At 42.7% G+C, this 10,582-nt stretch overlaps 1 protein-coding gene across 3 annotated transcripts in view; it reads right to left on the minus strand.

Moving 5' to 3' along the window:
- The window catches only part of tctn1 (tectonic family member 1), a 25,951-nt gene extending 19,780 nt beyond the window's left edge, over positions 1-6,171 (minus strand). The window contains exons 1-2 of one of the 3 annotated variants that reach the window (XM_019867468.1): positions 5,776-6,171; positions 2,319-2,339 (exon numbers count right to left, since the gene is read on the minus strand). The gene's annotated coding sequence lies outside the window, so the exon portion shown is untranslated. The remainder of the gene's footprint in view (positions 1-2,318; positions 2,340-5,775) is intronic. The other 2 variants (XM_019867467.1, XM_019867469.1) reach the window with 2 other exon arrangements.
- Between the last annotated feature and the right edge of the window lie 4,411 nt (positions 6,172-10,582).

Raw genomic sequence — 10,582 nt, forward strand, 5'->3', positions numbered from 1 at the left:
TTATAATATACTGTGCAATCACATACTAAGAGTTTTTACTCAGTTCAAGTTTAAAAATTAAAGTATAATATTTGCTTTCGCTGCTTGTTACTTCTTGAAGAAAGTGTTGTTTTTGGTTTATACATTTTTGCACTTTATTTTATTGTATTTCAATCCAATTATGTTTTAAAAATATTTTATTCGAGTAAATGATCGAAAATTACTGCACTATTATTTGTTTTTCTTTTAAGTAAATTTAGCCTACTTTTGCTAAAAGAGAAAATATGGACTAGTGATAGTGCCTTGAATAATATCGGCTTCTTTCATTCATGTTATGGGTATTTTTATACAAAGGAAATTTTTTTGTGCCTGTACAAAATTAAAGTTTACTGACATAGCCATAAAAAAATGTTGCTTTATTTATCTGACCGTATTGGAATGTATTTGTTAGGTTTTCAGTCAATTAAATTTGGTTCAATAAACAATATGTGGTTATTTTTAAAATTTTCAATGAACATTCGATCAGTCCGGCCCTCGGCTTGCAGCAAAAATTTTTATCTGGCCCTCCGTCCATTTGACTTTGACACCCCTGCTCTAAATACTTGGATTTTCTGTATTTAGTGATTGGTGCTTTATTGATGGATTCTCTACCAGTGTAGGATTCTCATGCCTTGAGAAGATATTAGAAACAGACATGCCATTTTCGAATTTTTTTTTGACAATGGGTCCATGAGTGAATCAGAATCCAGAACACAATAACTGTACATATGGCATAAGGAGTATTTTGGAAATTGCCCACCTCTACTCTTTCATGACGTCGTCCGAAAAGTGGTTGTATTCACACAATTAACTAAATAGTTCCTATTAGTTAGCAGTCTGGTGGTACTTTTCCATTAGTTTGGAATAGCACACCACTTCAAGCTCACTGTCATTCATTTGCCCGTCCTGCCGAGTCAATGCATCTTCGTCTTTACCATGCGGCGTCCGAAGCCGGTTGGCTGGTGCCATAAGCCGCCATCCCAAAGCGGGAGCCACAACCGTCGGACCGGGGAAGTGGCGACGCTCCGCGGCTGGAGACCTTTCATTCAAGTGAATGGGTCCCAGTGGAAGGAGCCACTTCTCCATAACTCCAGTGCACAAAAGACAGTGATTAACTTGTGCCTACTCTGAGAAAGTGGACGTCTGTTTCGTCTGAATGGTTTGTTTGGGGTTGCTTTGTGGCCCATAAAAGTGAGAACCCAGTCATGTTGCTTAGTGAGGAAGAATGAGCAGGAATGCTCAGAGGATGGGTGAATAGAGCAAAACAACTTTGGAGGTGGTTTTGGTGACGAATTAGCATTTTAATACGATTAAATGCTCAAAAAAGTTGATTTAGCTTGATATGGCCCCTTAAGGTGAGAAATTAATTTGCCAAGTGAATCCAGAAATTATAATGACCGTTGCCAGTGATGTGCACAATTTCATCATTCAACGGCTACTTTGAAGGAGCTTGTGTTTTGGCATTAATTTTTTAATAAACACAATGAAAGTAATTTCAACAAAATAATATGCTCATGACTGAATGCATCTTTAAGGCCGGTGCAAAGCGAGTGAGACGTGATCAGGTTGCCAAGCAACACGTGTTTGTGGCTCACACGCGATGAATGATTAACAATTTATTAAAAATCTATAACTCACAGCACCATTGTTATGATGACTGTAGTTGTTTAAGATCGCTGCTTCAAAACTCCAAAGCTCCCCATCAGCATGTAGAAATGATCCTCACAGGTTAAAAAAATAAATAAACAAAAAAAATCACACCAACCTTTTTTTCACCAATTAATAATGATATGTTGACATTCAGCTATTGGTGTATTGCAATAGGGACACATTGCAGCCGGTGGGTGAGTGCATAATAAGGGCAAGGGGCCTCCGCCGACCCAGCACCACCCATCCCCCTCTTCAATATATTTATGTGAAAGTTGCTAATTGGGTTCACACATGAGGCAGAAAATAGCAGCAGCAGGAGAAACCATTTTCTAGGACAGCATAAGCTTTTTCAAAACATTTTACTGCAATTTCATTTCCATATATTTTGCCGGGGTGGAAAATTGATAAATAATTTTGTGTGACAAGATTTGAGAACCTTGAAAAGGCAAGGGAAGATAAATGGACTGTGTATCTTCTGTTATGTCTTTGATGCAACCATTTTGTGGGGTCTCTGTGTAAAATGAGCTAATGATTGATCTGAAAATTGCTTTTTTTAAATCAGTTTCTTAATTAAATACAGCAACATTTTTACCAATTTGCAATCACAAATTTGTTGTGTAAATTTTCATAGGAAAAAAAGGCATACTTACAGTGGCATCTTCACTCTCCCCCTGTAACAACAACACATTTAAAAAATGATCGTGACATTATGTCTCTCGCTCGTTTGCAGTGTCGACTGCAACTACAGTACCTTGAAAAAGTATTTGCCTTTGCCCTCTTCTTATATTCTTATTTTTTTTCAGTTTCTGGGAGTGTGCATCTGTCCAATAAAGACGATTTGAAATAAATCCCGATACCAGGGAGTACCATACGAATCAAGGACAGTTTAATTTTAAAGTGGAACGATTTGATTCAGTTTGATTCAATGCACTCACATCTTTTAAATCAAAAACAATTTTCCGATTCAAATTGTTTTTTGTTACACCCCAAAAAGTTTCCCCACTTTATTGTATTAGATCACCAACCAAACATAAATATTACACAAAGATAACCCAAGTGAACATGAAATAAAGTTTACAAACGTTGATGTTATTTATTAAGGGGAAAATAATCTATTCAAAGCTACCAAGCCCTCTGAGTCCTGTACATCCCAAACCAAATAGCCGGTTGGTGGATGCTCAAGCGTTTTCTATAACTGGGAAAGAGTCTTTTGCATCTCTGAGATGATATTTAGACCGCTTTCTTGTGGATTTCCTAAAATTCAGCAACACTGCACAGTCTTCAAATATGAACAGCTTTTTTTAAGGTCGTGCTTATAAGGATAAAATGGATCGATGGACTTTGACGACTCTATAATTTTGTTAATGTTCAGCTATTTAGAAGTTCACTTGCTGGGTGTATTTTGGATCATTGTACTGCTGCAGAACTCAAGCATGCTTCAGCATAAGGTCACAAACTGATTGCCCCCTCAAGATTCCTCGTAAAAAAAGCAGAATCCATGGTTCCATTGACGAGAGCAAGTAGTCCAGGTAATGAATTAGCAAAGCAGCCCATAACATCCCATGACCACCACCATGTTTGAATGCTGATCCAGTACAATGTTCTTTTTCTGAAATGCTCTGTTATTTTTACACCAGATGCAACGTGACATACTCTTTTCGAAAAGTTACACTTTCGTCTCGTCAGTTAAAAGAATATTCTCACATAAGTCTTGGGAACCATTCTGATGTTTTCTTGCAAGAGTTAGACAAACCTTTACACAAGTGGACAAAGTACATTGTACTTCTTTATTAATGAGAGAAAAAACAACAGTAGTCACAGAAATAACTTGAATCTGACAAAAACATCACTTAAAAAAATAATTATATATTATATATATATATATATATATATACCCAATGGATATCAGACATTGCTTTTGAATTGTGGTTCAACAGAATAATTAAAAAAAAAACAAACTCATGAAACAGCCCTGGACAAAAATGATGTTACCCCTAGAAAGGATTGAAAATAGGGGTGTTCACATGGCACACATTTGCATCGGTGCTGCACCGATGTATTTTGTTGCGATATATCTTACACCGGTGTAAATTTTATGGAGCGGTCACACGTAAAAAGCTGCTTACTAAAGAGAAGCGCGTTAACCCCGGTGCAGCCCCACTTGCGTTCACCCGGCAGTTTCTGCAGCCATGCAATACGATATGAATACGATACGATATAAAACGGAAATACAACATGCGCATGCATAAAGTGCACTCCCTATTCTCCGCCTTGTTTGTGACATATCGAAAAACCATGGTTTATTCTTCTCCAGACCAATCAATGCTGTGGTCTATCAGACACCGTTAAAGGATGAGAGAGAGAAAGGAAAGAAGATGGAAGTACAACAGCGCACGAAAGCAACGCATTCAATACCGGTATGTAATAAACTCTTCTCACGCGTCGTACCGAGTCTACCCCCGTAGCGTTCACACATCCGATTTTATCTCGGTGCTGCCCCGCAAACGAGCGTTTACTCTGGAGTAAATTTTTAAACCACCTCCTTGAGCAGGGTTAAATTTGCTCTGGTTTAAGCTGTTTTTAGGGGCTACAACAGAGTAAAAGTTGCCGTGTGAACATCCCTCTTAATTGGAACCAGGGGTCCAACCAAGGTGTGTCCTCTAAACATTCAGCAGATAGCATTGGGTACACGAGTATCATCTGACCCAGGCTGAAACTAGCTCCTGGGCCAACGATTTTTCCTTTGGCCAACACGACTTCAACCCCAAGCAACAGTGGGAAAAATCTGGTGCATTCGAGGAGCGGTGCATGCAAGAGGTGAGGAGTTATTTGCATTGCACCATGTCATGATTCCGTTCTGTTTATTCTCCAGCAAGTGGCAGGGAGGGGGACCTTCCTTTCAGAACTGCATCCGTTACCCAATCACTCACTATGATCACGGACTACAGTACTTAAGGACTCTCACTCCGACCATTCAATGTCGGATAATTCGCCTTGCACAAGCCAATTATAAAGTGCTGTTTTCTGGACGTCAAATGTTATTGTGCCAAAGTTCTCTTGCCTCGTTTTGTACCTTCCATTGTAAGTACGGTAGTTTCCTTGGTTTTCGTTGTATAGATATTGTTGGATTGTATTTGTCACAAATTGATATTGTTTTCCTTTTATGACAAGCTATTTCCGTTTATTGTTTCCTGGCCGTTTGCAAGCACTTTATGTTCTTCTTGTTATCCTGGTTATTTTACCAGTGTCCTTATTTGTACTTTGTCGGCCTCACAGCTTTTTTCTGTCAAGCCCGTCATGTCATTTGTATTATTTTGCCGACATGGATAGCTGCCCGTTCTTAACTGAACATGATTTCATGATGATGATGTGGTGACGTTGGTGGCAACAACTTGTGACAGCAATATACACTGGGCCTAACTACAGTAGGGAAGACGAGTCCAGTCATCAAACCATGCCAGCACATGCCGCAGAGAACAACTTAAAAATAAAAGCAGACCAAGGCATTGAAGTCCATGTATTATTTTGTGACGTAAGATTTATTTAGAAGTGTGCCTTCCCACTGCATTGGAGTTGTGTTACCGTCATGCCTAGCATGAACAATTGCTGCAGAGGCTGGCTTGCCTTGTAGGATTGCACGACTGTCCGTGTTTTATGTTAAGTGTTGTGTTTATGATTATACTTTGTGTTAACTGTTTTGTTAAGCGCTTTATTACAGCTGCAGCTGTTGTGAAAGTGCTATATAAATCAGGATGTATTGTATTGTATTGCATTGTCTTCCCGAAGGTACACACATAATAACCAGAAAAAAATTCCCCAAGCAAGCAGGACTTGTTTTACCCCCTATCTCTGTCTAATATTTACATTTGTTTGGTGATCTTCAACATTAAAGTAGGAAAACGGCAAAAAAATAGGAACATGAGTCAAAGGGAAATACTTTTTTCATCGCACTACTGTATATGAAGAACAGGATAGTCATAACAAGGGTCAACATATCCAGTAACTCAAAAATGGACACACTTTTATATGAAACCACTGCTACACAGTGCAATACAGAAAGTGACAATCACACAACAAAAGCAATGAGACATGCGAGGTGTAACTCACAGAATAGAGGCTGATGTTCGTGTAGGTATCTTTGCTTATGGGTGATCGAGAGCTGCATTCCTCTTTCAGAACCACACGCCGGGAACATCGACTTCTCCTGTCCACTAGGAATGCTGTTAAAAAAAAAAAAAAAGACACTGGAAATTGCGGTAACACAAAAGTGTTTCATAACTCCGTCCTGAAACATTTTGTAGTACCCATAGGTTATACGCTGCGAACAAAAATCACTGTATTGCAACTTGCAAAATTGAGTCTGTTCTTGGCATAATATGTGCATGAACAGCGGGGTCAACTGTGCGGTACTCTCCCTGCCCCATGAACAGTCAGTCATGGCTGCTGCTCATCATCTAAGCAACTTGACTTGTGATGTAATGTTGAGTCTTTAGTCCCTGTTTTTAGTAGTTCTGGATACGGCAATAACGTTTATTTTAATCAGCGATTAATCTGTTGATTAATCGCTGATTAATCAACAGATTAATCGCCTGTCCCAGGACAGAAGCCTGTCCCAGTTGTCTTCTGCCCGAAGACAACTGGGACAGGCTCCAGCACACCCGCGACACGAGCCGTACACTGTAATGTCTGACCAGACCACTGTCACTGTTGCTCTGTAGCGACGCCACTCGAGTGAAGCGCGACTCAGCAGTCGATAGTCCGCTGCTCTCCCCTGTGCGTGCATCAGCGATTAATCTGTTGATTATTCTGTGAATTGATGAGTTACCCTATTACTTCACATTTGAAGTCTTTACACTGGATCCCAGTGAGCTATAGAATGCATTAAAGTTCTGCGACTGTTCTATAAAATCATTGACTAGTTTAGGTCCTTAATGTATTTAAGAAATGCCAATGAGATCAGAAAAGAGAGAGAGAGAGAGAGAGAGAGAGAGAGAGAGAGAGAGAGAGAGAGAGAGAGAGAGAGAGAGAGAGAGAGAGAGAGAGAGTTGTTTTGTGTATGACCTGCCTAACCTCCAATGACTGATTTCATTTTTTGGTTTGACTTTTTTTAGGTCTCCTGTAGGAGAAACTTGTCTCGGAGGACAGTCCCTCTGTGCTGCTACATACATTGAGCAAAAAACATACACATACACAACACAACATAATTAGGACAATTACATACAAGACAAGACAGTATGTACTCTACACACATTGGACACTACATTACAATGAGTTTTTATACCGGTTTAATTTGCAGAGAAGAGTCCTATACCTCTTTCCTGAGTTTAGGAGCTCAAATTGGGAGTGCAGCACATGAGAAGGATCGTTTAAAATGTTGTTTGCCTGTTGAATAACGGACTGCACATTTATGTCCTGGGGAGCAGTGGGAGGGGACTGCCTGATTGTCACTGCTGTGATACTTATGAAATATGAAAGTTATGTTGTTCGTCCACCTTGAAGATTGACGTGCAAGCAACAATGAAATTCTGGTATCAATTGCTTTAGATAGAATTTGATGAATTTGTATATTCTTAATTTACTGCCTTCGGAACACGTTCTCATCCTGTAAAAGGTATCGTCCCTTGGGGATAATGAAGTTCACCTTGACCTCTTTGTGCAGCTAATCTGACAGTGAACACGCAGAATAAACCCCTGAATTTTGTTGAAGAGTAAGGACTGATTTTGATTTTTTTTAAATCTCTTTTTATTCCTCATTTTTATTTCTTGACACTTATGTATTCAATTTTAGCCTGTAAGACTGAAATAATACACAAAAAATAAACATTACAAAAGTAAAATTATCATTGTGTCCTTCACACATTAAAAAACAAAAATCAGTTTTTCATATTAACACTTCAACAGCTTGATGAAATGAACAAATACGCACAGTCTAACATGACAAATAATAAATGTGACTAAAAAAAAATTAATATTCCAAAGGTGTAACGCTGAGGCCCTCTGCTGGGCAAATTAAACACTATATCAATAACAAAGCTTCCGCCTTGACTTAAAGTCAGCCAAAACAACACATCCATGACTGATTAAATGCATCACAACGACCACATTAGACAAGAAGATCTGTTTTGATTTTTCATGATTAAGTGGATTCCTGCATTGTTGTTGCTTGGATGGTTTGTTTCTACATTCTTCTTAGTGGAATTGTCCATCTCTAAAAATGTTGTGATGGGCTGGGTAATATGGCTGAAAAATGTATATAAGTATTTCATAGCAGTTGATATCAATAGTCATTGATTTTTTTTTTTTAGCTAATCAAAATAATTTGAATGTTAAATGGATAAGAACTAAGAGGAAAAATACCATGCAAAATTTTTATGGATGTAAAACGAGTTTTCAAGGAATGTACACTGTTGTCTTTTTTTGAAATATGCAATGCTGCTCACATCCAGGGCAGCACGGCGGGCGACTGGTTAGCACATCTGCCTCACAGTGCAGAGGTGTAGGGTTCGATTCCGGCCATTCTGTGTGGAGTTTGCATGTTGTGCCCATGTGCCTGGGTGGGTTTTCTCCGGGTACTCCGGGTTCCTCCCACATTCCAAAAACATGCATGGCAGGTTAATGGAACATTCTGAATTGTCCTGAGGTGTGATTGTGAGCGTGGATGGTTGTTCGTCTATGTGTGCCCTGCGATTGGCTGGCAACCAGTTCAGGGTGTCCCCCGCCTACTGCCCGAAGACAACTGGGACAGGCTCCAGCCCACCCGCGACACGAGCCGTACACTGTAATGTCTGACCAGCCCACTGTCCCTGTTGCTCTGTAGCGACGCCACTCGAGTGAAGCGCGACTCAGCAGTCGATAGTCCGCTGCTCTCCCCTGTGCGTGCATCAGCGCGGACGTGTACGCATGCACGTCTTTTGGCTTCAACCAATCAGTTCTGACGCAATGGACGTTACACATCAAAGACCTTAGATCTACAACAACAGCTAAGATAGCCCAGCCCCGGCAACAGCTAAGCTAGTGGAGTTGAGACAACGCGACGCTCGAGGTCGGACGGACACGCTCTTTCGTAATCTGTATGTTTTTCCTTCTTCTCTCTTTTCTATCCAAATATATATTTTTCTACACAATAGCAGTCTCGTCCACGACGTCTTTTTTCGTTCCACTGGGGTTTAGCCAATGTGTTTAAAGAGACCAAAATCTCTTTAGTGGCGAGCCAGCCCTTTTTTTTCCGAACCACGAACACTCTCCTTCAAATTTTTTCCCCTCACGTGGCTATCCCATTGGGATTTCTTCTCCCACTTCACTCCTCTCCAGCAACATCATGACGAAACAAGTTGCCGTAGTTTCCATCAAAAACCCCTTCCAGCGTGACTGGTCTGGCATCTGCTGGTATCACCGCACGTGGGGCGACTCGGCGAAAAAATGTCGCGAAACGTGCTTACAGGTGGGAAACGGACCCGCCAGGAAGTGAGCGCGGCACTCAACTCTCCTGGCATCTCTGCTGCGAGCCGCATCCTTCACGTCCTCGATCGGACTTCTGGGTGACGCTTCATGGTCGACTCCGCCGCCGCCGATGTCAGCGTCGTCCCTCGAACCCCAGCAGAGCGCCATCACCCGACCAGCGGCTCCTCCCTCCAATCAACCAACCTGCAACCTCTTCATCTCCCTACCGACCCTGTTGTGGCGTTCCCCGAACCTGACAAACTCTGCGTGGACGACTGAACCAGCGCCTCACGACGTCGTTCATCTCATCGAGACGACCGGTCCCGCCAAGTTGCAGCGTTCTCGACGACTGGCCCCCGCGAAGCTACAGATCGCTGTAGCTGTGTTTTGACCACATGCTTCAGCTCGGTATCATCCGTCCTTCGAGCAGCTAATGGGCCGTGAGGACACCGACTCCATCGACCGACCATCGACCGACTCACACCGGCAGTCGCAGAGCAGCAGTTTCTTTGCTCACGAACAGCGACGTTCACCAACAACACGAGTCCATCCTCACCCGCAATTCCCTCATCGACTGCAGCTTCCTTCGTTCTACCTCAACTGCTGCCCTTCCCGTGCCCACTTCGACCACGACATCATCCACAGCTGTTCACTCTTCGATGTCCCGTTCGCCCAGCACTCCACCACTGACATCGTATCTGGAGCCTTCATCAAGCCAAACCACGCGCAGCGGCCGACGGGTCTGCTTCACAACCTGTCGGCTATTCTGACCGTTCCGTCATTCCTACGGCTTCCTTCCTTCGTCGCCTACGCCAACTTCGGATCCAGGAGGGGGGCCCTGTAGCGACGCCACTCGAGTGAAGCGTAACTCAGCAGTCGATAGTCCGCTGCTCTCCGCTGTGCTTGCATCAGCGCGGACGTGTACACACGCACGTCTTTTGGCTTCAACCAATCAGTGCTGACGCAACGGACGTTACACATCAATGAGCTTTGATCTACAACAACAGCAAAGCTAGCCTAGCCACGACAACAGCTAAGGCCAAACAAAAAAGATAGTGTGTTTCCGGTAACATGAAATTTCAGCATAGGGTCGGTAGGTCGGACAGTTTTTTTTTCCTTTAATCTTTTTTTTTTTCCATCAAAAATTTAAACAAAATAACCCTAAAACAAAACAAGGAGACATTGAACCCCGGCGAGAGAGTTGGGTACCCGACGGCTGGGTGTTAGGTTCCGAGGTCGGCCGGGTCGCGATGGCACCGGTGGGGAGAGGTCCCCGACGCCGGCCGTGGCACGGCCTGGACTAGAGTTGCGTAGACTAGGCGGACGGTGCGTCGACGCGCGCAGACGCGCGGGTCGGCAGGGTGGCCGGTCGGAGAACGCCGACGGGCGCCTGACCAGGGTTGGGGAGACGGGCGGGACTGGGAGCGGCCGGCCGCGCCCACGCCCAACACCTTCCCCTACCCCCGCGGCAGCC

Source organism: Hippocampus comes, unplaced genomic scaffold (genome assembly GCF_001891065.2).
Source record: "Hippocampus comes isolate QL1 unplaced genomic scaffold, H_comes_QL1_v1.1 scaffold2, whole genome shotgun sequence".
In the NCBI taxonomy this organism is placed as follows: Eukaryota; Metazoa; Chordata; class Actinopteri; order Syngnathiformes; family Syngnathidae; genus Hippocampus; species Hippocampus comes.